At 56.0% G+C, this 27,050-nt stretch overlaps 1 protein-coding gene across 10 annotated transcripts in view; it reads left to right on the forward strand.

Moving 5' to 3' along the window:
* The window catches only part of PSD2 (pleckstrin and Sec7 domain containing 2), a 684,196-nt gene that overhangs the window by 595,005 nt on the left and 62,141 nt on the right, over positions 1 to 27,050 (forward strand). For 4 of the 10 annotated variants that reach the window (XR_014838857.1, XR_014838856.1, XM_085014751.1 and 1 more), the window contains exons 1-2: positions 22,645 to 23,061; positions 26,407 to 26,478. The gene's annotated coding sequence lies outside the window, so the exon portion shown is untranslated. Of the gene's footprint in view, positions 1 to 13,463; positions 13,556 to 16,166; positions 16,292 to 22,275; positions 22,377 to 22,644; positions 23,062 to 23,178; positions 23,391 to 23,925; positions 26,479 to 27,050 lie in introns of those variants that run through there. The other 6 variants (XR_014838855.1, XM_085014755.1, XM_085014754.1 and 3 more) reach the window with 5 other exon arrangements.

A 27,050-nucleotide genomic window follows, 5' to 3' on the forward strand; every position in this document is an offset into this window, starting at 1 on the left:
TTTCTCCAGGGCCGGACACTGGGCACTGAGAGGTTTGGCCTCAACCCACCTACCACCATCAAGCCCAGCCCTGCACAGCTCGGCCTCCCGGAGCCCAGTCACAGCCTTTCTAACCTGCCTGTCTGGGGTTTGACTGCAAGTCTCATGTGCTTTCTGAGCTGCAGCAGGAGAAACTGAATTTAGACATGAGAAGGGACTTTCTCAGGGTGTCGGGGGTGTGGGGTAGGCTCTGGTCAGCAGGGGCTGGAGAGCCTGGGCTCAGGGTGATGGCAGAAGGAGAGTCCACTGGGAATCTTGTTTCCCGCTCCTCCATCCTTTTGGGTAACTGAGCTGACTGTGACCCCCCGCTCCCAGCTGTCCCCATGGCCTCTGTGGCTGGGCCTGTGATTAATTGCATTAATTAGGCCTTGAGGTTTGGCTCATAAAGTTCCCTTGTCCACCTCAGAAGGAGCTGCAGTGAGGGCCTTTGTCCTGGTGTGTGTGCGCGGGGAGTATGCACCCTGACCCCTCACCTCTGACCCCGACATGGACTAGTAGCTCCAGCCATGGTCCGTGAGTTCAGCCTGAGAGCTATTTCATCCTCCCAGTGGCCTCCTGCCTTAGATGCTGATGCTGTTAATCCCTTTGACAGTGAAGGCAACCCAGGCTCAGAGAGGCCAAGTCATTGCCCAAGTGATACACTTGGTTCATGATTAAGCTGGGATTTGAAATCAGACACAGAGCAGAGCTGCCTAACCCAGAGCCTGACCCTAGCATGGAGCGCCACTGGGCCCCCAGAACCCCTGGTGCTCAGGGGGCTGTTTTTTTGTTTTGTTTTTTCTTTTTTTGTCTTTTGTCTTTTTAGGCCCATACCCACGCCATATGGAGGTTCCCTGGCTAGGGGTCGAATCAGAGCTGCGGCTGCCAGCCGATACCACAGCCACAGCAACGCAGGATCCTTAAGCCACTGAGCAAGGCCAGGGATCGAACCCGCAACCTCGTGGTTCCTAGTCGGATTTGTTAACCACAGAGCCACGACGGGAACTCCAGGGGGCTGTTTTTATTGAGCAAGAGAAGTGCCTTGGAAGGATTGGCCCGCTCGGGTCCCATAGTTAGGCTTAGTTTACAGCATGAAGGACTCTGATTAGATTGAAGAGGAACTTCCCTAGCAGTAAAACAATTGGGAGCCAGGAGTGTGAGTGTGAGTGTGTGTGTGTGTGTGTGTGTGTGTGTGTTGGAGAGCCTGGGCTGCCCCCAAAGAAGCCCACAAGGAAACAGTAGCCAACATCTAGTACCTGCCTTTTGCCTGGTCACATAATTCCACGGGAGAGGCGTTGGACCCCATGTTAAAGATAAACGCAACTGATGCTCCGCCAGTGTAAAACCATCCGTCCCGGACTCAGGGATGCAATGTCGCTGCACCCCATTCCTGCCCCCACTGCCATGTTCTCTGGCCTCTGTGGCCCGGGGACCCCGCTTCATCTCTGCTGTGGGTCAGTCTAGCGCTTGGCTCTTTCAAACGCATGCGAGTGTGAGTGAGGGTGCGAAATGGGTGGACTTGAGGGCGTGGGGTGTGTCCCAGAGAATGCTGGGGTGGGGGCTTGTGTGTGGACGAATGTGCCACGGTGCGTGCTTCCGTGACTGAGGTTTATGTGTGTGTGTGTGTGTTGGGGGGGGGGGTGTCTCTGGGCGTCGGTGTGGGTTTGTTTGTAGACCTCAGCGTGTTTCAGTCTCCCTCTCCCTGCGCGGCCTGCGTGATGGGTTTGTTAGGTTCTGAGTTTCCTCCTCGTTTGTCTCAGGGCGTGCATCTTTGTAATTTGGTCTCTTGCTCAGCTTCTGGGTGTGTCTCCACGTGAGCAGCTCTGCCTGCGGCGCTGGGCGCCTGTGTCCCTGTAGCTCTGTGTCTGCTTCTGCGAGGTCCTTGAGGTGTGACCGCGTCTGCGAGGCTGTCTCAACCGCAGATGCCCGTGAGACCCCGTGCGTGCGTGCTCCTGAACGGTGCTGCCTGTGGCTGTGTCTCAGGCCCGGGACGACGGTGGGCACAACAGAATCGCTCAGGATCCGGGCGAATTCCTTTCGTACACTCTTTTTTTCCAACATCACAATGGATGCAAAACCGGCATGATGGAAACACAGCAAAATAGTTCAGACGGGATGGGTCCGTGTGCGCGGCGGCGTGACTGTGTGTGTGTGTGTGTGCACGCGCGCGTGTGCCCGTGCGCCCTCCCGCCCGCCCGCCAGGTGAGCCCGCCCCCTGCAGTCACGCTGCGCTGGGCTGAGCCGCGGTAATTTCCGAGTCGGCGGCGGCTTTGTGTGCAGCGGCCGCGGCCTCGGGGGCGGGGCTGGAGGGGAGGCTGGGGTCGCCCCCCTCTTCCTTTTATTGGGTCATTAACAGCGGCCGGGGCTGCCGCTGCGCCCCCGGCCCCCCTTTCATGTCTGCCGCGCCTCCCGCCATTATCTCCCTGCGCCGCGCGGCGTAATTCGATGCCAATCAGGTTGGGGCGCTGAGGCCAGCGGATCAAAGCCGGGGCCGCCGCGCGGGAGGGAGTCGGAGTGGGCGGGGGGGGGGGGGGGAGCAGGCCGCCGCCCCCCTGCCCCGCGCCCCCGCTCTTCGCCCCCGCCCCGGGATCGGGGCGCCCACCGTGTGTCCCGCCCAAGAGCCCCCAGGGTCTCACCCGACCCGGGAGGCGGTTCAGAAACCCGCGTGGAGGGACGCGGTGGCCGGTGGCTCCAGGGCCCCTCGGGGGCTGGAGGCTGGAGGTGGTTTTTCTGGAGGGCCTGGCCTTGAGGCGGAACCTTGAAAGATTTGGGTCACACAAGTGGAGCTTGCAGAGAGATGGCATTTTGGGTGGAGGGACCAGCTTGGGCAGAGGCAGGGCCCAGCAGTGTTTGAGGGCTAGAGAAGAGGCTGGCAGATTGTTCTGGCTCCGCGGTGGTGCTGGGTCCCCGGGGCACGGAGCCAGGGAGGGCTCTTGAGAGGAGAAGGTCAGCATCTCCCCTGGCCTTCTGACGGTTTTTCTGGTGGTGTCTGCTGCCTGCTGGAAGGCCTGCTGACTCAGTTTTCCCCTCTGGGAAATGGGGGCCCTGTCAGCTTCCTGCATGGTGAACATGGTAGAACAAGCAAAGACAAGCACGGCTCGCACTTAGGGAGTCCTCACTGTTTGCTAGGTTTGGCCCCAATCCTGTTCCAGCCGCCAACAGCCCTGCGCAGTTGAAAGTCATTTTACAGATGAGCAGCTAGAGGCCCTGAGAGGTAAAGTGATGGGCCCAAGTTTCCACAGCCGGAGGGCCGCGATCGAGATTTAAACCAGGCTGATAGACCCAGAGCTCCCAGGAAGAGGGCCTTCCCCTGGGGCAGTCCCTGCCCGGCCCTCTCCCCTCTGCCACCCCACCAGAGCCTTGGGGGAGGGATGGGGGTAAAGGGTTTGAAGCTGCCTGTGTGGGGTGGGGATGATTCCAGAGTCGGCTGGGTGGGGAGGGAGACCAGAATCCTCCCTCCTCTGTTGCTTACAAGCCCTTGGCCTTGGCCAAGTCAAGACTGCTTGTCCCCAGTCTGTATCTTGGTCTGTAAATTGGGGTTAACAATCTTTCCCTGCTTGTCTCTGGAGTCACTGAGTCAACCCAGCAAAGGGTATTTTGAAAGTAAGATGTAATAAAAATGGGAGGTTTTCTTATTTCTTATCACCATCAGCCGAGGACTTAGGGTGGAGGCGGGGTGTCTGCCCGCCAGTCCCGGCAGAGGGTGGAAAGCCACTTTCTCCCCCAAAGGAAATGCCAGTGTTTGGTCCCCGGGGTTTGGGGGGGGAGCCGTTCCCCTACCCCCCACTCCTGAGAGGGAGAGAAATAGATTTTCTCTCCCAAATAGTTCTGGGTCTTCACAACTCTAGATATCTCAGCCCAGAGAAGGTTCTGAGACAACCACACGGTTGTCAGAACATAAGACATGTTTCTGTTCTCAACTAAAAGCAGGTCCTCAAGGGTCCCAGCCCGCTAGGGGCCCCACCTCTGTCCTCTAGCCCCTAACCCTCGGATCTAGGCTCTTAGAGGCGGGGGTGGGGAGTGGAGGCCCCTGAGCCCTTGGCGCCTTCTGGGTGGTGGGTCTGTGCTGGCACTGGGCAGACGGCTGTAGGAGGCCCACTAGAGAGGGCCCGTTCCGGTGGCGGTGGCAGCGAGCACACAGAACTCCCCGTGGGCCTGGGGGCACCGTCTCTTCCTGGAGGGACAAATGCGTTCGATTGAGAGGAATGAAGAGACGAGGGCTGGGGACAGGATGCACATTTCAGGAACATGCCAAGCCCGGGGGCCTGAAAGGATAGGGCACAGTGAGTGTTTCTGGAGGTGGGATGAGCAGGGGGCAGGACAGGAGAGCCCCGCTGAATTCCCAAAGGGCAGAGCCTGAGGGCTGCGAGGGCGCCGGGGACCCAGGGCCAAAAGTCACCCTAGCGCGGCCTCCTTATCTGTACTGTGGGCACAGGCATGCTCCGCACAAGCCTCCTGCCCACTAGGGCAGCCGGCCTGGATGGGAGGTAACTGAGATGGGCGGCGGCGGGGGGGGGGGGGGGGCATGAGTGCTTTCTGTCCCTCTCCCACTGGGGAACTGAGTTCTGGCCAGAGGCTGGGGTGAGGAGGCAGGGGTGAGGGGCTGTGTCTCCACATGCCTGGTCTGGGCTGCCACTTGGTCGAGGTGGCCCTGATTCGCACGCAGCCCCGGGGAATGGGAGCCTGGAGCTCTGGCAGCGGCTCCCGCTGGGGAAGGGCACCGCGGCAGGACAACTGCTCTCCACTGGATGCCTCTGCAGGGCCCCACCGCAGGCCTGACCAGGGCTTTTAGTTTGCCGTCTGTTGGTCCTGCACGTCCTACCCTCCCCAAGGAGGACCGATGCCCCCCATCCTCCATCCATGCCTCCGGGGGCGCCCCCGTCTGGAGGGAGCTGGGGGCCTGCGCGTGTTGGGGAAGGGGGTGTCTGCGCCGCACACCGCAGATCCCAGCTGCCGCTGGACGCTGAAAAATCCAATTTTCTTCCTAATTGCCACGGCCCGCGCTCGCTCTCCCCTCACAGCCTACTTGTGCTTGGCGGCGCCTCGGTGCCCCCACGCTCCCCCTGCTCCTGCCTCCCGCCGCCCACCCCACGGCGGACGCTGCCCCCCCCTCGCGGTCACCCGTGTCGGGCCGCCCCATTTATCATGAGCGCGGCCGGGAGGGGCCCGGGAGCGGCCGGCCCCCGCCCTGGGCTCCCTGACGAAATCGTCCTTTTCTGCGGCGGATGACAGGTTGTGGGAACAACAGCTTGAATTACGGAAAGAAGTTTCCCCACTGAGTTAATCTGCAGTGGCTGGAGGTGACCTTCTGGAGACGGCGATTAATCACGGGCCGTGGCGGGCGCCGCGCCACGCCGGGCCCTTTGGGGGAATACTAATTCCACTACAAGATAAATCATAATTTGACAATAATCATCTGCCCTAATCACTCCAATTCTTCCGTTTAATTATTTGTATACACCGTGTTTCTTCATCGAGGACCCCGTGTGCCCATGGGTGGGCACCGGATGGCCGCCTGGGCCCAGACCCCTCTCTGCCCCTGAGCGCTGTGGGTGTGCCTGCGGAGACCCGATGCGGACCTGCTTGCGGGTACGCGGGTGCTCGGAGCTGGGGAAACGGAGGCTCAGAGAGCAGCCAGGCCTTGCCCAAGGTCCCAGGGCAAGCTTGGGGCGAGCCAGGCCAAGCCTGTAAGGTGCAATCCTGGGAGCACCCTCTGCCCCGCCCTGCTGAGGAGTGGGCCCAGCTCCCTGGCCGCCACCCCCAGTCTGCTGGGATGCAGGTCCCACTTGCCATCTGTCAGCATGGACAGGGCTGCTGGCTGCTTCCACTCTGCTCACCCAAGCCCTGGGCCTGGCTGTCCACTCCGGACACGAGAGGCAGCGGGTGTGGGCATCTGAGCAGGCGTGGCCTGCGCCTGCCTCCCAGGTGCCTCTGTGTGACTGCTGGCAGTGGACAGGACCTCTCGGAGTCTGTAGCCTTTACCTATAAATTGGGTGAGGCACCCTCTCTTCCAGGGTGGGGGCGCCCTGGCCTGGCGCCAGATCCGCAAGGGTGCTCGCAGGCACCTCCTCCTGCTGCTCCTTGTTCTGTGAGGGCCTAACCCCTGGAGCCCTGCGTCTCCTCCCTCCATCCGCCCTCCCAGATCTGGCTGCTGCCCTGCTCCGTCCCTGGGCTGCTAGGGGAGGATCTCGCTCTGCCCCTTGGGTCTCCCTTGGAGAGGCTGGCTGGGCGGCTGGCAGCTCTGGCTCCCTGAAGCAGGAATTGGAATGACTCAGGGTCTTTCTGCTTCCAGGCCAGCTGCCAGCGTGCCGTGGAGGGGGCAGTGGTAAGCGGGGGGGGGGGAGGGGGGACAGTAGGGGCTGTTGAAGGCAGCATGGCCCCCGACACGGGCCCTGTATGGGAACCGTGGTGTGCCTTTGTGGCCTGTGAGAGGGATGGCGTCCCCAGGCAAGAGCCAAAAGCCTAGGTGGGTACCGATGGGGCTACAGCCGTAGAGGATGCTGTGGCCATGACAATGAAAATAATGATAACACTATTGAAGGTTCATTCCCAGCAGCAGCCCAACTAGGGGTCACCTGGTCCCAGGGGTGGTCTATGGTCGGCTGAAGGTGGAGACACAGCCCTTATCCTCGGGCTGCCCTAGACTCAGGGAAGAGATGTGGCCTTTTGCTCAGATCTGAGAGAGAAGAAAGAAGTGAGGGGACAATACAGACCACAGGCTTAGCCCGCCGCACTTGTGGAGCTCCTTCCAGGGGCAAGACCCCAGGCTTAACACTGCCTTTTTCCCATCTCTGAGTCCTCGTGATCATGTGTGAGTGAGGTAGGATGTGAGCCCATTTTGCAGGTGAGAAAATCAAGCCTCATGGAGGTGAAGTCACTTGCTTTGTGTCACCAAACCTGTGCAGACAGGTTGGGATTTGAACTCAGCCTCCTCCTCCTCCTTTCCTTTTCATCTCCCAGAAATCTTTTTTTTTTTTTTTTTTTTGTCTTTTTGCCTTTTCTAGGGCTGCTCCCACAGCATGTGGAGGTTCCCAGGCGAGGGGTCAAATTGGAGCTGTTGCCGCCGGCCTATGCCAGAGCCACAGCAACACGGGATCTGAGCCGTGTCTGCGACCTACACCAGAGCTCACGGCAACACTGGATCTTTAACCCACTGAGTGAGGCCAGGGATCGAACCTGCAACCTCATGGTTCCTAGTCAGATTCGTTAACCACTGAGCCACAACGGGAACTCCTCTCAGATATCTTTTTTTTTTGTTTTTGTTTTTGTTTTTTTAGGGTTGCACCTGTGGCATGTGGACGTTCCCAGACTAGGGGTCAAATCAGAGCTGCAGCCACCGGCCTGCGCCACAGCCACAGCAACACCAGATCTGAGCTGTGTCTGCGACCCACACCACAGCTCGTGGCAATGCGAGATCCTTAACCCACTGAGCGAGGCCAGGAGTGGAACCTGCGTCATTACTGATACTAGCTGGGTTGGTTACTGCTGAGCCGTGATGGGCACTCCCCCATCTCCCGGAAATCTTGGCAGTCAAGTCACTTCATTAGTGTTGTGGAATTTCGGGTCAGAGGACCTGGGCAAAGCTGAGCCAGTCTGTACCTCTCAGGGTCTCAGTCTTCCGGGCTATGAAAAGGGACCTGGGGCAGTTGTGAGACTGGGGATGGTCTGTAAGTCCCTCCCAGGGTCTGACTTGCCTCCCTTCTGCTTTCGTTTCCCTTCACTCCTCCTCTGTGGACACGGGGCTCCCTTCTCCGTCTTTGGTTAGACCTGTGCCCTCCTCCTGCAGCTCCTCAGTGACCCCTGCCTGGAGGAGGAGAGATACGTGGGACTGACTTTGTCTTACAGCCCAGGGGTCCCCATCGATGTCATTCCCTGACGGCCCCTGGGCACATCGGCCGTGGCTCATGACCGGTGGGGACACGGCTGGCTTGGTGAGATGTGTTTTGGGTAGGGATCCACCCCAGCCATCCTTCAGTCCTTACCCCCGACCAACCTGCCTTTTGGGGCCCGTATTCCCACACACCAGGCGGCGCTTTGGAGGGTGACTCTGCACGAGTACCGGGTACCCCACTCCCGCTCTAAAGACCGGAGGGGAGTCATTGGCCATTTCTTTCTTTTTTGGCTGCCTTGAGGCACATGGAGTTCCCTGGCCAGGGATCGAATCCGAGCTGCCTTTGTGACCCCACGCCACAGCTTTGTTAACGCTGGATCCTTAACCCACTGTGCTGGGCCAGGGATCGAACCTGCGTCCCAGGGCTCCCAAGACACCGATCCTGTTGTACCACAGTGGGAACTCTCACTGGGTATTTCTGAGCCTCAGTTTCCTTATGTGCGCAACAGACATTATAATAATAAGCACTCAGTAATTGCTGCTATTGTTAGTACAAGTATCAGACCCCTTGGTGAGATCACAGAAGGAAGGGTTGGCTAATTGTCACCCTCCCCTGGCCCTGGCCCTGAGTCGCCTATTTGGGGTGTTCAAGAGCAGGGGGGGGGTTCCCCCGCAGATGGCAGTCCGCTGGAGAGCTCCCACCCGAGCCTGCCTCTCCTCCAGCCAGGGGACGGCAGGGGGGGGCAGCTGGCGGGGAGGCACAGGTTGGCCGAGCAGGGGGAGAGGTGGCCTGGGGGGAGAGCAGCTGCATCTCGGGGGAGGGAGGGAGACGGTGGCGCTATAAATACCTCCCAGGTAACAGGACCTGTAAATGAAGGGAGGGAATTAGTCACATTCCGCGGCGGCGCCTCGGAGAGAGGACAGAGAGCAATGACCTGAATCCATGGCCGGGAAAAAAATGAGGCTAACCTTGGAGGGGGTGGTGAGGGCTGGATACGGTGCCTCCTCGGAGGGGTGCCCTGAACGCGATCTGCTGGACGGGCAGGGCAGGAACAGCCAGCCGGGGCAGGAGGGGCCTGCAAGGGACAGCATGTCTGCTCCGCCGCCCGCCCACGTGCATGAGGGGCTTTTTCTTCTCAGGGATTCCCTGGCCTCCCAGGAAGTCCAAGCCATTCCTCTTGGAAGTCCTTCCAGGGGTCTAGTCCTGGTCTTTCCTCACGTCACTCTGAGGCATGGTCTTAGTTGTCGCCCTCTGAAGCCCCCCCCCCATCATGCTCTAGCGCTGGGGTCGCTCCCTGGGTTCTTGGTTCAGGCAGAAGAATCTGCTGGGTGAGGCAGGAAGGAGCTGTCCCACTTCCTCTTGGGACCCCACTGCTGGGGGCTCGATCCACTTGTCACTCAGGGCGCCGAGGACCCTGGCCTGCTCCCCTGTCTCCCCGCCTCAGCCCTCCTCTGCCCCCCCCCATGGTTGCCAGAGCAACAGCCCCGTGCTCTGCCCTCCCTTGCTCCACCTTCCTGCTTCTCTAGGAAGGGAGTCCAGCCCCTTGGCCACCCTTCCCAGCCTCCCAGGTCAGCCTCCAGGCAGCTTCCTAACCCTCACACCCAGCCTGCCACTCTCGGTTCTCCAGCTCTTTGCCTGGGCTGCCCTTTCGGCCAGGGATGCCTCCCCTTGCCCTGCCTGGTAGATGTGCATTTTCTCCCAGACCCCCAAGCTTGCGTCTGAAATTCTCCCTGCTTCCTCCCCAGTTGCGCTGGGTCCTTTCTCCCCAGCTGAGTTGGGTCCCCCCTCATCTGTGCTCTGCAAACACTTCTGGTGGGGGTGGCATGGGGAAGTGGTTCAGATCCAAGGGGCCATACTGTGTGGCCTTGGGTGAATAAACACGCCCTCCAGGCCTCAGTTTCCTCATCTGTACAAAGGGGGTTCTCACGGTGCTTCCCAAGGGTGGTCGAGTTTGGTGTTGGACCAAACCGCACCGGGAGGGCTTTGCACAGGCAGCGGGCGGCTGTTGTTGGGGGTCACAGTGTTGATGGCACTGTTTCTGTGTCCGCCTCTTCTGTGGGCTGTGAGATGGGGGGGTGGTGCTGCGTCCCCGTGTGACTCGTCGCCGCAGCCGCAGTGGCCATCTCGCGCCTGGCACTGAGACGGTCGGCAAATGTTTGCTGAATTAATGAGTAGGGGCTGCAGGGCGGGCTTGGGCTGCAGTTCCGCCTGGGCTGCTGCAGCTGGGGCGCCTGTGTACATGTGTGAGCCGTGGGAGGAGGAGTGAGGGGTAACTGTGGGTGGGGGATTCGTATCTGTGTCCCGGGGGTCTGGCGGCGCCGTGGGCAGCCTGGCGCGCCCGCTCCCTGGGGTCCCCGCCGAGCGCCTGCCTGGCTGCGGGACCCCGTTGCCAGGAGCAGTCAGGATGCGGCAGCGTCTCCATGGCAACGCGGCATCTCGAGCCGCGCGCCGCCCTCCCCCGGCGCCCCGCAGTGGGCAGGAGGCCGAGCCTGGCAGCCCCTCCCCGCCCAGCAGCCAGCAAGCTGGGCCAGGAGGCCGAAGCCCGGTGGGAGGGATGGAGGAGGGGGCTCCTTATTTTTCTAGCGACGAAGAGCTGACCTGTCTTTACTTCCCTCCCCATCTGATGGAGGGAGACATTATGAGGGCTCTGTCCTCTGTCCATGTGCAGCACATCCCCCACTTCTGGCCAGGAAATCAGGAACAGGTTTTGGTCAGGGCAGGAGACCCTCACTGGCCAAGGGACATCTCTGATCTAAGTCCTGGCTGTGAAAAACAGCACAATGATCCAGGCTCGAGGGGTTCTTGTGAGGGGGCACTGAGGTACTGCTGAGAAAGTACCATCCTTTCTAGGGTATGAGTGCCAGCCCTGCATCTTCCAGAACTCACCCAGTGTCCACCAGTATCCCCACTTTTCACCAGTAATGCCCATGTCCCCAGTACCCCGAAACAAACTCACTGCCCCCCCACCCCGTTCCCACTGAATGCCCCTGGCGCTCACCCAGTATCTTCCCCAGGGCCTGCCAGGACGTCCCAGTACCCACTTGGTGTCTCCAGTTGTTATCCACTAGCCCCTAATGCTTACTCAATATTTTCAAATATCTCTTTAACCCCCCAGCCCCGTTTATACCCAGTTAGCATCAGGTGCCCTCCTTCCAGTTTGGGCTCGGTGCCCCTCAGTATCCCAATGCCTCCATTACCTGCGCAGTGGCCCCTAGCTCCCTCCTCTTGCCCACCCTGTACCCTGCACATCCAGTGTGGTTCTCAGTACCTTCCCGGTACTCCTGTTCACCTAGTGCTAACGACTGCCACCCATGTACTCCCACTGCGCATCCCCGCCCCACTCTCCGTTGCCCTCCTGATCCCGCCACCCACCCCTCTGCTCCTCCAGCCGGAGCCCCGCCAGGCTGCTGTGCTGCCAGCGGCCAGGAGGGGGCGCGCAAGCGGTCAGCCGAAGACCGAAGCTCGGGGCGCGGCCCGGGTGGAGGTCGAGGGGTTGCGTCCGAGGCCTTTGTCTTCGACGCCTGAGCCCTAGTCCAGGATGGGGATACTTTCTGGGCAATTCTGCTGGGAGTGTCCGAGCCACGACCCCTTATCCGCCGCTACCCCCGCCAGGCCCGCCGCCGCCGCCGCCGTCGTGGCTTGGGCTCTGGGAGGGGGCGCGCGCCCTCTGGTGGCCGTGGAGCCGCACAGCTCCCTGGGCTGCTGCGCGGGGATGAGGTTGTGTGTTGCTTCCCTTCCTCTTCCAGCGTCCTGGTTTGTTGGGCCTGCCCTCCAGCTGACACGCTGAGGGTTGGGGGCTTGGGGTTGTTGGCAATCCAAGACCCTCCCTGGGGGCAAGGCAGAGGGATTGGAGCCTGGATGAGGGAGAACATTGGCTGGGGAGCTTGGCACTGGTGGCGGTGCAAGGGGAGTGCTGCTGAGTCTGCTGAGAAATAGCTCTCAACTCAAGGATTCAGCACTTTGGGTTTTTCTCCGGGGTGTGCTGCCTGCAGAAGTCGGGGAGGAGGGGTGGTAGTAGGGTGAGGCGGCTCCCTTCCAGGCCTGGCAGCTCCTACCTGGCCCTAAGCCCTTAGCAACGGGATCCCCATTGATGGACCTACTCCTGTGTGCGGGCCTTACCGCCTCTGCCCACCGGCCTGGACCTGTTCCCCAGTCTTCCGCAGTCCTGGGGCGCCCTTTCCCTCTCCCACGAGGTGACATTTTCTCTCTTGTGTATGTTGGGGAAATAGATGGAGCTTCAGTGGGAGGGAGCCAGGTTAGACTCCTGCAGGCTGTTCCGAAGGGGGAGGAAGAGGTCATCTGGGGGTCCTGGGCCTGTAGGACCAGCCGGGGTCAGATCTGGTCTCTTCAGCCCATCGCTGGTTGGACATCAGGACAGTGCTTGGCAAGCCTCTGCTCAGTGGATGGGCGGGCGAGTTCCCTTAGACTTAATACAGGTCCTTAGAGACCCCCCCCCTGCCATTTCCTCCTCATTGTGTGGACATGGGAACCGAGGCACCCAGCAGGTAAAGAATTATTCCAGAATCACAGGAACGGGTGGGCGGGCGGGAAGCAGAGACCCCGGGTCTGTCTGGGTTTGGGCTCCGTTCTGCTCCCTGCCGAAGGAGCTTGGGCAGGTCACTGTCTTCTTCCTAAGCCTCAGATTCTTCCTGTATAAAATGAGGACTGCAGTCTCTACCGAATCCCCAGGATAGCTGCGAGGATTAGATCCAATGATGATGATGACGTGGGGGAGAATAATGACGATGAGCAATGCTTGTGAGCGGAGCGCTCGCTTCGCTTCATGCCAGGTGCCGTGTGACTCAGCACAGGAGAGCCTAGAGGTCGTTAGGCGAGGTGGGCCGCGGTTCAGGACCAGCTCACCGGCAGAGACTCAAAGCCCCTGCAGCCCCGGTCGGTCGGTGCCCGGCTCCAGGCCTCCCAGATGAGCTCAGGGCTCCCCTGCCTGTGCTGGGGCTGGAGGCCGGGGGAGGGACAAGATGACCTTGGGCTGTCCCCTGCGCAGGGCTCCCATGTTCCCTCGGCCCGGATCAGATTTCCGGCCCCCGGGGAGGCCCGAGGGGGCTGGTTGATGGAGGAAGCATGTGTCCTGGCCTGGGCAGCTGGACCTGGGGGCCTTGCCCTGGACCTGGGGCCTTTCCTGCCAAGGGAATATCCCAGCACAGGAAGGAAGGAAGTGGGGAGGGGGAGGAAGAGGGGGAGGGAGAAGGGACCCGACAGGCCCCAGCTGGGAGCACGTTCTCTCAGGGGCTGGCCAAGAAGAGAGGACAGCTGGGCTGGCCTGGCCGGGAGGCCCTTGGCTGGGGCTTGGATGTGGGCGAGGTGCGGGGGGAGGCGGCGAGGAAAGAGGAGGCGGCCCACCCCGTCTCTCTGGCTCCTCATCTGTGTGACAGGTACCAGGACACCCCTGCCCGGGCCGATGGGAGGTCTGGAAGGCGATGTGCCATGGGGCCTGGAACACAGCTACGCCTGTGGGTCCCTCCTCCCGGGCCCGTGACCTGAGACAATACTTTGCTCAAACAGAGGCGAGGGCTCTGAACTCAGGCATTCACTCAACAAGCACCTGCTCTGCGTTGGGGTCTGGGGCTGTTGACCTGAACAGGAACCAGGCTGGCTTTCCCAGCGAGGAGGAGGGATTGCCAGGCGGCGATGGGAGAGCCCAGGGCCTGTGACCGTCCAGGGGGAGGCCGGACCCAGCCTGGGAGGTGAGGTGACCTCACCTTCCTGGAGGAGGTGATATTACTGTCGGGACCCAACAGATGAGCGTGCATTAGCCAGGAGAAGGGGCTCGGTGGGGAAGAAAGTTCTAGGTGGAGGGAAAGAAAAGCAGGGGTCTGGGGGAGCAGGGCTGTGGCCGCCGCAGAGTGTGTGGCAGTGAGCGATGGTGGGAGGGAGGCAGGCCCGGGGCTCAGGGCTCAGGGAGGGGGCTGTGGATTTTATCCTGAGGGTGCTGGGGAGCCACTGAAGGCTCTAGGCAGGGGCTGCATGGTCAGAGTGGAATCAGACCCAGTGGAAAGCACTCAGGGCCTCCAGAACGTGACCTGTCACCTCCGTGCCCTCATCTCCCAAAGCTCCTCTGAGAGAAGCAGCCCGGCCGGAGCATCGTTGCCCCTGGAATCTCCTCAGGGTTTCCCACCTGCTTTCTTTCTTTCCATTTGCTTTTTAGGGCCACACCCGAGGCATACAGAGGTTCCCAGGCCAGGGGTCGAATCGGAGCTGCAGCTGCCGGCCTACGCCAGAGCCACAGCAACGCGGGATCCTTAACCCACTGAGCGAGGCCAGGGATCACACCTGCATCCTCATGGATACTAGTTGGGTCTTAGCTTGCTGAGCCACAGCGGGAACTCCCCTACCCCCTTTCTTTCTTTGTCTGGCTTCTTCCCTACCTGGATATTGTTTCCCTGGAGAAGCCACCACCTGCCCCTGATTCTGAAGACACAGCACAGGGAAGGATGGAGCAGCCCTCAGTCCCTTTCCCTGTCAGCCCTTCCTTGCTCATCAGGAAGCCACAGGTAGAGCGTGCTGGTAGAGTGTGCACGGACCAGGCGAAATAAAAACAGCTGAGTTGGAGTTCCCGTCATGGCACAGTGGTTAACGAATATGACTAGGAACCATGAGGTTGTGGGTTCGATCCCTGGCCTTGCTCAGTGGGTTAAAGATCCTGCCTTGCGCTGAGCTGTGGTGTAGGTCACAGATGCGGCTCGGATCCCGCGTTGCTGTGGCTCTGCCGTAGGCCGGCGGTTACAGCTCCGATTCGACCCCTAGCCTGGGAACCTCCATATGCCGCGGGAGCGGCCCAAGAAATGGCAAAAAGACCAAAAAAAAAAAAAACAAAAAAAAAAAACAAAGAAAAAAAAACCAGCTGAGTTTGTGCGGTGTTTCCACCGCTCAGGTAAGAATGAAATACGTGCGCGTGTGCACGCACAGGCTGCAAATTACAAACTGTAAATTTCAGTAACTGCTTGCGAGTGAAATGTCCTTATATTTGCATTTAAAACGGGCATCGCCTGATATAAAGAGGCATGCTAAAAGTCATGCTAGTCATTAAATTTTTAATTTTTCTTTGCTTAGGATCACATTAAGTAGCAAATTAAAAATACCCCGTCCTGACGGAGTTCCCGTTGTGGCTCAGGGGTTAATGAACCTGACCAGCAACCGTGAGGATGCAGGTTCGATCCAGGCCTTGCTCGTGGGTTAAGATTCTGGCGTTTCTGTGAGCTGTGGTGTAGGTTGCAGATGCAGCTCAGATCCTGCGTTGTTGCTGTGACTCTGGCGTAGGCTGGTGGCTACAGTTCCAGTTTGAACCCCTGGCCTGGGACTCTCCATATGATGTGGGTGCGGCCCTAAAAAGATAAAAGACAAAAAAAAAAAAAAAAAAATTCCTGACGAGTTGAGAGGCAGACCCCACAGGAAAGGAAAAGCCTCCGTCTCTATTTAGTTTTATACTGAGTGCCTCTATATTAGGCACTTGCTCCTGGATTCTTGGACAGGGGCTCTGCATTTCTTTCTCTTTTTTTTTTTTTTTTTGATCAAACTTGAGCCACAACAGTGACAAGCCAGATCCTTAACCCACTGAGCCACCAGGGAACTCCTGCATTTCCATTTTCTGGGTCCTGCTCTTGGTGGAAGACCCCCCGCCCCGTCTGTTTGAGGGTGGGACGCTGTGAGGGTGGGCCTGGGGCTGTCCCCTCTGTGCAGTGCACTCTCAGTTCCCTGAGCCCAGGAGCGCAGGCAGGAGCTGGAACTTCCTCCTTTTCTGTCATATCCCTCCAGCTGCGGGAAGACCTGCCCCCCTACCCCCTGGGGGGTCTGCTGCCCCTGTGTGCCCCAGTCCAGGGTTTAGGGCAGTGCAGGGCATCTGGGGGAATCCAGTGATGCTGACCTTGGCCCCGAGGTCTTCGTCATTGACTTCCAGGCTGCCATCCAGCCCCCAAGCCCCGGGGTTCCTGGTTGCCTTCTCTTTAGATGGGGCTCCCCAAGGGCAGGCCTGCAGAGGGGCCTCAGAAGCGGACTGCTGTGCCGCTGGAGAGGGCTCCGTCTTCCTCCCAGCGCCCACTCCCCTCTGGGTGAGGGCGAGGGCGTGAGCTCTCCTTCCTTGGCTTGCTTTTGGGGGGCAGTGAAGAGAGGAACGGAGACCCTTTGACAGTCACCAGCCAAGGAAAGCGCCTCCTCAGCCTGGGTCCCTAAGGGCTGCGGGAAGGGCAGGCTGCCAGGGCGGGGTGGGGGCTGAAGACTGCCTCCCCGCTGTTCGCCTCTGGTTCTGGTCCCACCAACGGCCCCCCAAACTCTCACCCTCTATCCTCCTTGATGCCCCAGGAAAAATGACTGCATCTGCCCTGAGGACCGCTGTGCACATTCTCTGAGTTGATTCATCAAAAGCCTTTAGCAGAGCGTGGGACTTGGAGGCCACCATGCACAGAAGCGCATTTGTGGAAGAGGAGGTTGGTGACTTGGTGGGGCCTCCCTTCTCTGTCATCAAGGATGCCCTCCCGGAGTTCCTGTAGTGGCTCAGTGGAAATGAATCTGACGAGTATCCATGAGGAAGCTGCTTCCGTCTCTGGCCTGGCCTTGCTCAGTGGGTTAAGGATGTGGCGTTGCCATGAGCTGTGGTGTAGGTTGCGACGTGACTCAGATCCTGCGTTGCTGTGGCTCTAGTGTAGGCCGGTAGCTACAGCTCCCATTCCACCCCAGCCTGGGAACCTCCATATGCTGCCGCCCTACAAAGACAAAAAGACAAAAAGACAAAAAAAAAAAAGAATGCCCTCCATCCCCTTTGCCTCTCCCGGGTTCTCCTGTTGCCCTGTTACCCTGCTTCCCTGCTTCCTCTCTGTGCTGTTCCGCTAGCATACTAGGCTTGTACCCACCTCAGGGCCTTTGCACTTGCTGTTCCCTCTCTCTGCAGCTCTGGTCTCCCAGATGCTTTGACGACTGATTCTATTGTTTCTTGGGTCTTAGCATAAATGCCACCTCCTCCAGGGTGGTGTGCCTGACTGCCCCAGCTGATGTCTCCATGCTGAAGACACTTTTATATTTCCCTTGATAGGTGATAATTTTGTTTATTTCTTTGTTAGGCATCCTTCTCCCTTTCCCGCCAGGTTTTGAGTCTCAGGTAGGTTTTGTTCCCCACGTCCTCAGTGACTGGCAGCACATAGTAGGTGCACCACACAGGCAGAGCCCTGCTCTTCTGGAATTCACAGTTTAATGGGTGGGGCAGGACTGAGCAAGCAAACAAAAGTTTTGATATATTTTTTGGAGTTCCCATCGTGGTGCAGCAAAAATGAATCTGACTAGGAACCAGGAGGTTGTGGGTTCGATCCCTGGCCTCATTCAGTGGGTTAAGGATCTGGCGTTGCCATGAGCTGTGGTGTAGGTTGCAGATGAGGCTCGGATCTGGCATTGCTCTGGCTGTGGTGTGGGCCGGCAGTTGCAGCTCCAATTCAACCCCTAGCCTGGGAATCTCCACATGCAGTGGGTGTGGCCCTAAAAAGCAAAAACAAAAAACAAAAAGAAGTTTTGATATACTTTTTATTATTTTTATTTTATGCATTTATCTTATTGTTATTTTTGCTTATTTATTTATTTATTTTTGTCTTTCTGTCTTTTCTAGGGCCGTACCTGCGGCATGTGGAGGTTCCCAGGCTAGGGGTTTAATTGGAGCTGTAGCCGCTGGCCTACGCCACAGCCACAGCGACTCTGGATCTGAGCCGCATCTGCCACCTACAACAGAGCTCACGGCAACGCCAGATCCTTAACCCACTGAGCGAGGCCAGGGATCGAACCCTCGACCTCGTGGTTCCTAGTCAGGTTTGTTAATGGCTGAGCCACGAAGGGAACTCCTGTATACATTCTTTTTCTCACATTATTCTCTATCATGTTCCAGCCCAAGGGGCTAGATGTAGTTCCCTGTGCTATATAGCAGGATCTCATTGCTTAGTCACTCCACTTGTAAATGCAAACTCCCAGTCCAGTCCATCCTACTCCCTCCCCCTCTGCCTGGCAACCACAAGTCTGTTCCCCAAGTCCATGAGTTTGTTTCTGTGCTATATATTAGATTCCAGATACAAGTGCTATCATATGGTATTTGTCTTTCTCTTTCTGACGTACTTCACTTAGTATGAGCGTCTCTAATTCCATCCGTGTTGCTGCAAATGGCATGATTTTGTTCTCTTTTATGCCTGAGTAGTATTCCATCATGTCTTTGTTCCACATCTTCTTAATCCAGTCATCTGTCCATAGACATTTAGGTTGTTTCCGTGTCTTGGCTGTTGTGAATAGTGCTGCAGTGAACATAGGGGTGCATGTATCTTTTTCAATGAAGGTTTTGTCTGGATATATGCTCAGGAGTGGGATGGCTGGGGTATATTCGATCTATAGTTAGTTTTCTAAGGTACCTCCATACTGTTCTCCATCGTGGTCGTACCAATTTACATTCCCACCAGCAGTGCCGGAGGGTTCCCTTTTCTCCACACCCCCTTCAGCATTTGTTATTTGTGGACTTATTAATGATGGCCATTCTGACTGGTGTGTGGTGGTACCTTGCCGTTTTGACTTGCATTTCTCTTACATTGTAGTTTTGACTTGCTGAGCATTTTTTCATGTGCCTGTTTGCCATCTGCCTATCTTCTTTGGAGAAATGTCTATTCAGGTCTTCTGCCCATTTTTCAATTAGGTTGTTGGCTTTTTTGCTGTTGAGTTGTATAAATTGTATATTTTAGAGATTAAACCCTTGTTAATTGCATCATTTGAAACTATTTTCTCCCATTTCATAGGTTGTCTTTTTTTTTTTTTTTTTTTTTTTTTATGGTTTCGTTTGCAGTGCAAACACTTGTAAATTTGATTAGGTCCCATTGATTTGATTTCGTTTTTACTTCTATTGCTTTGGGAGACTGACCTGAGAAAACATTTGTAAGGTTGATGTCAGAGATTGTATAGCCTGTGTTCTCTTCGAGGAGTTTGATGGAGTCTTGTCTTTTTGTGTGTGTGTGTGTGTGTGTGTGTGTCTTTTTGCCATTTCTTGGGCCGATTCCGAGGCATATGGAGGATCCCAGGCTAGGGGTCGAATCGGAGCTGTAGCCACCGGCCTACACCAGAGCCACAGCAACGCGGGATCCAAGCCTTGTCTGCAACCTACACCACAGCTCACGGCAACGCCAGATCCTTAACCCACTGAGCAAGGCCAGGGATCGATCCTGCAACCTCATGGTTCCTAGTGGGCTTTACTGAGCCACGACGGGAACGCCCATGGTGTCTTGTCTTATGTTTAAGTCTTTAAGCCATTTTGAGTTTATTTTTGTGCATGGCGTGAGGGTGTGTTCTAGTTTCATGGATTTACATGCAGCTGTCTAGTTTTCCCAGCATCACTTGCAGAAGAGACTGTCTTTTTCCCATTTTATATTCTTGCCTCCTTAGTCGAAGATTAAGTGACCCTAGATGTCTGGGTTTATTTCTGAGTTCTCTGTTCTGTACCGTTGGTCCGTATGTCTGTTTTGGTACCAGTACCACACTGTCGTGATGACTGTAGCTTTGTAATATTGTCTGAAGTCTGGGAGAGTTAGGCCTTCTGCTTGGTTTTTTTTTCCGTCAGGATTGCTTTGGCAATTCAGGGTCTTTTATGGTTCCATATAAATTTTTGGATGATTTGTTCTAGTTCTGTGAAAAATATGGGTAATTTGATCAGGATTGAATTGAATCTGTAGATTGCTTTGGGTGCTGTGGGCATTTTAACAATATTACTTCTTCCAATCCAGGAGCATGGAATATCTTTCCATTTCTTTGAATCCTTTTTAATTTCCTCAATTGATGTTTTATAGTTCTCAGCATATGAGTCTTTCACATCCTTAGGTTTATTCCTAGGTATTTCATTTTTTGGGGGGTTTGATTTTAGAAGATATTTTTATATTCCTTTTCTAACATTTCATTGTTAGTATACAGAAATGCAACTGATTTCTGAATGTTCAGCTTATATCTTGCTACTTTGCTGAATTCATTGTTTACTGCCAGTAGTTTTTGGGTGGAGTCCTTAGGGTTTTCTGTATATAGCATCATGTCCTCTGCATACAGTGACAGTTTTACCTCTTCTCTTCCAGTTTGGATGCCTTGTATTTCTTTAGTTTGTCTGATTGCTGTGCTAGGACTTCCAGTACTGGGAGTGTTGAAAAAAGGGGTGAGAGTGGGCATCCTTGTCTTGTTGCAGATGTTAGCAGGAAGGCTTTCGGCTTTTCTCTGTTGAGTATTATATTGGCGGTGGGTTTGTCATAAATGGTTTTGATTGTGTTCAGGTGTGTTCCCTCTCTACCCCCTTTGGTAAGCGTTTTTATCATGAATGGATGTTGGGTTTTGTCAGATGCTTTTTCTGCATCTTTTGAGATGACCATGTGGTTTTTGACTTTTCTTCTGTTAATGTGGTGCATGATGATTGATTTGTGTAGGTTGAACCATCCTTGTGAACTTGGGATGAATCCCACTTGGTTGTGGTGTATGATCTTTTTTACATGCTGCTGGCTAAAATTTCGTTGAGAATTTTTGTGTCTATATTTATCAAAGATACTGGCCTATAATTTTCTTTTAGGGCCACACCTGCAGCATATGGAAGTTCCTAGGCTGGGGCTCGAATCTGAGCTGCAGGTGCTGGCTGAAGCCACAGCCCCAGCAGCGCTAGATCCGAGCCTCGTCTGCCACCTACACCACAGCTCATGGCAATGCTGGATCCTTAACCCACTGAGTGAGGCCAGGGATCAAACCCACATCCTCATGGATACTAGTTAGGTTCGTAGCCACTGAGCCACAGCAGAAACTCCATTTTATTAGTTTTAATTGTGGTTAGAGACAACTAACAAAAGCACTGTCTCAACCATTTTGAAGTGTACAGTTCACTAGCATTAAGTACATTCACATTGTTGTGCAATCATCCCTGCTGTCATCTCCAGAATGCTTTTCTTTTTTTTTTTTTCCTTTTCTTGGGCCACTCCCGCTCATATGGAGGTTCCTAGGCTAGGGGTCTAATCGGAGTTGTAGCCACCGGCCTACACCAGAGCCACAGCAACACAGGATCCGAGCCGAGTCTGCAACCTACACCACAGCTCAGGGCAACACCGGATCCTTAACCTACCGAGCAAGGCCAGGGATCAAACCTGCAACCTCATGGTTCCTAGTTGGATTCATTAACCACTGAGCCACAACGGGAACTCCCAGAACTCTTTTCATTTTGCAAACCTGAAACTCTGTACCCATTAAACTATAGCGCCCCCTTCTGTACCCCCCAGCCCCTGACGACCACCATTTTACTTTTTGTCTCTATGAATCTGACCACTCTGCAGAGCTCACTTAAGTGGAATCATGCAGTATTTGTCATCTTGTAACTGGCTTATGTCACCTAGGATGATGTCCTTGAGGTTCATCCATGCTGTAGCATGTGTCAGAATTCCCTTCTTCTTTTTTTTTTTTTTTTTTTTTTTTTTGTCTTTTTAGGGCTGCACCTGTGGCATGTGGAGGTTCCCAGGCTAGGGATCAAATCGAAGCTACAGATGCCGGCCTCGGGAACAGCCACATCAACGCCAGATCTAAGCTATGTGTGTGGCCTACACCACAGCTCACGGCAACACTGGATCCTTAACCCACTGAGCGAGCCCAGGGATCGAACCTGCATTCCTATGGATACTAGTCAGATTTGTTTCTGCTGAGCCAAGACGGGAACTCCAGAATTCCCTTCCTTTTGAAGGACAGTCATGTTGCACTGTGTCTGTGCACCACATTTTATGTCTCCATTCATCCGTTGATGGACACGTGGGTTGCTTCCACCTCTTGGCTCTTGTGAGTCGTGCTGCTATGAACATGGGGGTACAAATATCGTTTCGAGACCTGCTTTTCTGTTCTTTAGTGTATATCCCCAGAAGTGGAATTGTTGGATTATACATTCATTCTATTTTTAATTTTGGGGGGGCGATCGTTTCCTACGGTGGCTGCACCCTTTGACATTCCCACTAATCATGCGCCAGTGTTCCAATTTCTTTGTATCCTCACCAACACTTATTTCCTGCCTTTTTTAAAGTAGTCATTCTAATGGATGGGAGGTGGAATCTCGCCGTGGTTTTGATGTGTGTTTCTCTAATGAAGAGGATACACATTTTGAAGGAACCACGCTTGGAGAGAACGGAGGTCAGGGGCCTCTTAGCTCTGGTGGTCCAGAAGGTATTTCAATGGGGCCTTTGGAGTTCCCATCATGGCTCAGCAGAGACGAATCTGACAAGCGTCCATGAGGATGCAGGTTTGATCCCCGACCTTGCTCAGTGGGTTAAGGATCCAGCGTTGCTGTGGCTCTGGTGTAGGCCAGTGGTTACAGCTCTAATTCGACCCCTAGCCTGGGAACCTCCATATGCTGTGGGTGTGGCCCTAAAAAGACAAAAATAAAATAAACTGGGCCTAAAAGACAGGGAGGAGGCAGGCACTGGAGGACCTGGGGGAAGAACACTTCCCGAAGAGGAAACAGAAGCGCGAGGGGCCTGAAGCCATGTGTTTGCTGGAGAAATAGTGAGTAATGGGCGAGGGCATGGGGGTGGGAGATGAGGTCTGAGGGGCGGGCTAGGTGATCCGAGGCTTTAGGCGTGGAAAGGAATTTGTATTTGCAGTTTACAGTAAGCACTGGTTTCCTTAGGTGGTGGGCGGGAGAGGGGTGGAGGGGGAACACGGCACAGGAGGGACAGAGGGAAAATGGGGCTGACTGGGCAGTGATGGCGCTGTGCGTGACAGGGACAGGTGCACACATGGGCACTTGGTGCTTTCGGGTGTGTGTGCCTGTGTGTGTGCACCTGGCGGCCTGGGCGTGTGGGTGCTTGTGTGTGTGTGTGTCTGGCCACTCCCAGAGGCCCCCGTTCCATAGGTGATCGTCTCTCTCAAGTGCATCCTGTGCCCACCTCCCTGCTTCCCGCATGGCCGCCCCAGCCAGCAGGGTGCAGTGCTGCTTCCGCGGCTCCTGCCAGCAGCCTGGAAAGCAGCAAGAAGGATCCGGAGCCATACGTAAGAGTTGAGGCTGGTCTCCGAGAATGATGAAGTCTTTGAGGGTTTGGAGACGACGGCTTGCCCGCCCGAGGCCAGGAGATGGATGACGCGGCGCCTCACCTTTGCAATGGACGCGGGGGCCAAGGACTGGGTAACCCGGGCGGGCTGATGCAGTACCGAGAAAGGCCGCACGGGGGCAGCCGAGGACCCTGAGGAGGTGAAGGGGAGGGAGGAAGCGGTGGGAGAGGAAGGCGGGGCTGGAGGGGTGGGACCGAGGGGCGGGCAGATCTGGGGGCGAACCTCTGCGGGGCTCTGTGCTTGTTTCTGCCTCCAGCGACTGTGCGTGTGAGAATAAAAGAAAGCCACGAGCTCATCACCATTCCGGTGGAGTCTCATTTTATCCTCAGCCACATCCTCACAGGCTCAGAGAAGTGCAGCCGCTTGCCCAAGGTCACTCAGCAGGGCGTTTAGACCAGGCCTGCTTGACCTTCGCCTGTGCTCTAACTACTGCCTGCCGTGAATGACGCCCTCTGCAGATGAGTGCTGGTTTGTTGATCTGTCTCTTGGCGCTCCCTGGCCCCCACCATTCCTACTTCATCAGAGCAGGCTCCCTCTTGGGCAGGACCACGACAGCCTGGGGGGGGAGGCTAGGACTTCGGACCCCTCCCTGAGGTCCTCCCTTGGGGAGGAGGGGGTTCGGGACTCTGGGGTGAGCTCAGATGTATTCCCATCATCATGGGAATAACAAGGTGTAGTAACATCAACCCTTGTTCTGACTTTCCTCTTGGCTGAGGGCTGAGGCCTGAGCCCCTGGCCTGCCTCTGGAGCCTGGGCTCTCCCTGCTGAATCTCAACTGAGCATCAGGCCCAAGTCTCAAGGACTGTAAATGGGATACCACCAGAGTCCGCCCCATCTATTTCTTTTCTTTTCAGAGCCGTACCTGCAGCATATGGAAGTTCTCAGACTAGGGGTCGAATCGGAGCCACATCTGCAACCTACACTGAAGCTTGAGGCAACACCAGATCCTAACCCACTGGGCAAGGCCAGGGATCAAACCCTCATCCTCGTGGCTACTAGTTGGTTTTTTTTTTTTTTTTTTGTCTTTTTGCCTTTTCTTGGGCCGCTCCCGTGGCATATGGAGGTTCCCAGGCTAGGGGTCGAATCGGAGCTGTAGCCACCAGCCTACGCCAGAGCCACAGCAACGCAGGATCCGAGCCATGTCTGCGACCTACACCACAGCTCATGGCAACGCTGGATCGTTAACCCACTGAGCAAGGGCAGGGACCGAACCCGCAACCTCATGGTTCCTAGTCGGATTTGTTAACCACTGCGCCATGACGGGAACTCCTACTAGTTGGTTTTTAACCCACTGAGCTGCAAGGGGAGCTCCGGTGGTTTGGCCATCTTTGCAGAAAAAGTACATGGATAGTTTTAGCTGAGACCACTGAACAGAGGGGGCAGACTGAGGCCCAGAGGGAAACAGAAAGGCATCCAAGGTCATGCAGTGATGCAGGGGCTATGGCCCTATGCACTTTCATCGGAAAGGGCTAGAAATCTCCTCTCTAACCCTCCTGCCAGCTACCCATTTGCTTGCACACCTCATGTGACAGGGAGCTCACTGCCTTAAAAGGCAGCCTGTTCCATGGTAGGACAGTTCCTTTTAGTGACACCAGACGGGCTTTCTTGTGCTGTCTCCTGGTTCCCCTTCCACCCCGTGGAGCACCAGCACCCACCTCTGTGTGCTGCATGCATGCCCCAGCCGGCTCTAGCGAGGTCTGTGCCCTGTCACCGCTATGCCAGCCTTCTCTCCAGCTTACAGGTCCCAGACCCCCAGAAGTAACCTTTCCGGCCCTCCATCTCCACCGCGTAACCTCTGGGTGGGAATGGGCTCTTCTCTGGTGACTACCTTTTTCTCGGTCCAAAACATGTGTTTGTGATGGGAAGTTAGAAAATGCACACCAGGAAAAACTATCCCCCATCCCACGCCTCGAAGACAAGCTCTGCCAGCTCCCCAGGACTTTCCCTCCAGACGGATGCCAGTGTGTGTGTTGGTACAGTCGGGGGGAGTAAACATTTTGCACACACAGAAAAGTTGAACAAAGTCTACCCATGTAGCCACCGCCCAGATCTGACAGTTTATATTTACTTTCTCATCATCCGAGCATCTCCCCTCCCTCCATCTGTTCATCTGTGTGTTTTTTTTTTTTTTTCCCTGTGCCTGTGGCATATGGAAGTTCCCAGGCCAGGGGTTCAACCCACGCCACAGCAGTGACCCAAGCCTGGGTCCTTAAATTGCTGTGCCACCAGGGAACTGCAATTATCCCCATTTCAGAGCTGAGGAAATTGAGGCACTGAGAGCTTAACTTACCTGCCCACATTGACCCAGTCACACCTGGGCTGGGAATTGGGTCTAGGCGTCGTGGTCTTTTTTTTTTTGGGGGGGGTGTCTTTTTGCCTTTCTTTGAGCTGCTCCTGCGGCATAGGTTCCTAGGCTAGGGGTCTAATTGGAGCTGTAGCCACCGGCCTACGTCACAGGCACAGCAACGCGGGATCCAAGCCTCATCTGTGACCCACACCACAGCTCAGGGCTATGCTGGATCCTTTACCCACTGAACAAAGCCAGGGATCGAACCCACAACCTCATGGTTCCTAGTTGGATTCGTTAACCACTGCGCCACAATGGGAACTCCAAGGCATCATGGTCTTGACCACTCTCTCTGTTGCCTCTTTTTGGGTCTTTGTTCTTTTTTGTTTGTTTTTGTCTTTTTAGGGCTGCACCTGGGGCATATGGAGGTTCCCAGGCTGGGGGTCCAATCAGAGCTGTAGCCGCTGGCTTACACCACAGCCACAGCCAGGCGGGATCCGAGCTACGTCTGCGACCTACACCACAGCTCACGGCAACGCTGGATCCTTAACCCACTGAGCCAGGTTAGGGATCGAACCTGCGTCCTCAAGGCTGCGAGTCGGATTTGTTTCCACTGCGCCATGATGGGAACTCCTCTTTTTGGCTTTGGATGTTGTCTGCCTCCGTCTCCCAGCTTCTTCAAGCATGCTGGGTATGCTTCTAGGTCTTTTTTTTTTTTTTTTTTTGTCTTTTTGCTATTTCTTTGGGCTGCTCCCGCGGCATATGGAGATTCTCAGGCTAGGGGTCGAATCGGAGCTGTAGCCACTGGCCTACGCCAGAGCCACAGCAACGCGGGATCCGAGCCTGTCTGCAACCTACACCACAGCTCACGGTAACGCCGGATCGTTAACCCACTGAGCAAGGGCAGGGATCGAACCCGCAACCTCATGGTTCCTAGTTGGATTCATTAACCACTGGGCCACAACGGGAACTCCTGCTTCTAGATCTTTATCCAGGTTATTGGTTCCAAAAAACTCCCCCAAACCTATGGACCAAATAAGTCCAAGGCCAAGGACGGCGAGTGGCGGCTCACCTCTCAAGACCTGCTCTCCCAGGTTTTGCTCGTCCCTTCATCTCCTGGACCCTTGGGTTGTACCCACCTCTTGGCTCTGGTGAAAGATGCTCCTATCAAGCTTGTTAACTGTTATTTCTCATCAGGTTCTGCCGGCCCTTCCCACTGCGCTGACTCTCATCAAGGTCTCGGTCACGTCCACGTCGTTAGGGCTCAAGGTCAGTTTTCAGTTCTCATGTCACGTGAGCCATCAGGCGTGTTCGACACTGTCCGTCTCTTTCCTCCTTGAAGTGGTTGCTTCCCTTGGTGACGGGACCCCACATGCTCCCGCTTTTCCTCTACCTTTCCAGATGCTTCTTCCCCGCCCACCGCATCCTGCGGGAGCCCCTCAGGGCTTCTTTCCTCCCGTACCCGCCCCCACTGCCCCCCCACCCCGTGGCCTCAGGACTTCCCTGGAATGTCCATCGCCACCCCCAGCCTTGCTCACGTGTCCACTGTCGGTCGGGCATCTCCGCCTGGGCGGCCAGCTGATGTCTCAGCCGCCACCTGTGCCCCTGCAACACCTTCTTTTCCACGGCCCCACCTGCTTCCTGGCAGCTCCATCTTCCTGTTCAGGTCCTCACGTTACTCTTCACTCTTTTTTTTAAAAAAATATATATTTTTATTAGAGTTGATTTGCAACGTTTCTCCAGTTTCTGTTGTACAGCAAAGCGACGCAGTCACAGCTGTTCCCTGAGCTGCGCGGTGGGAGCCCGTTGCCCCTCCACCCCCTCTTCTCCACTCACACCGC

The sequence above is a fragment of the Sus scrofa genome, chromosome 2 (genome assembly GCF_054392235.1).
Source record: "Sus scrofa isolate SSC_HxYL_T2T_F1_AM1 chromosome 2, Sscrofa_HxYL_maternal_Yorkshire_Landrace_v2.0, whole genome shotgun sequence".
NCBI lineage: Eukaryota > Metazoa > Chordata > Mammalia > Artiodactyla > Suidae > Sus > Sus scrofa.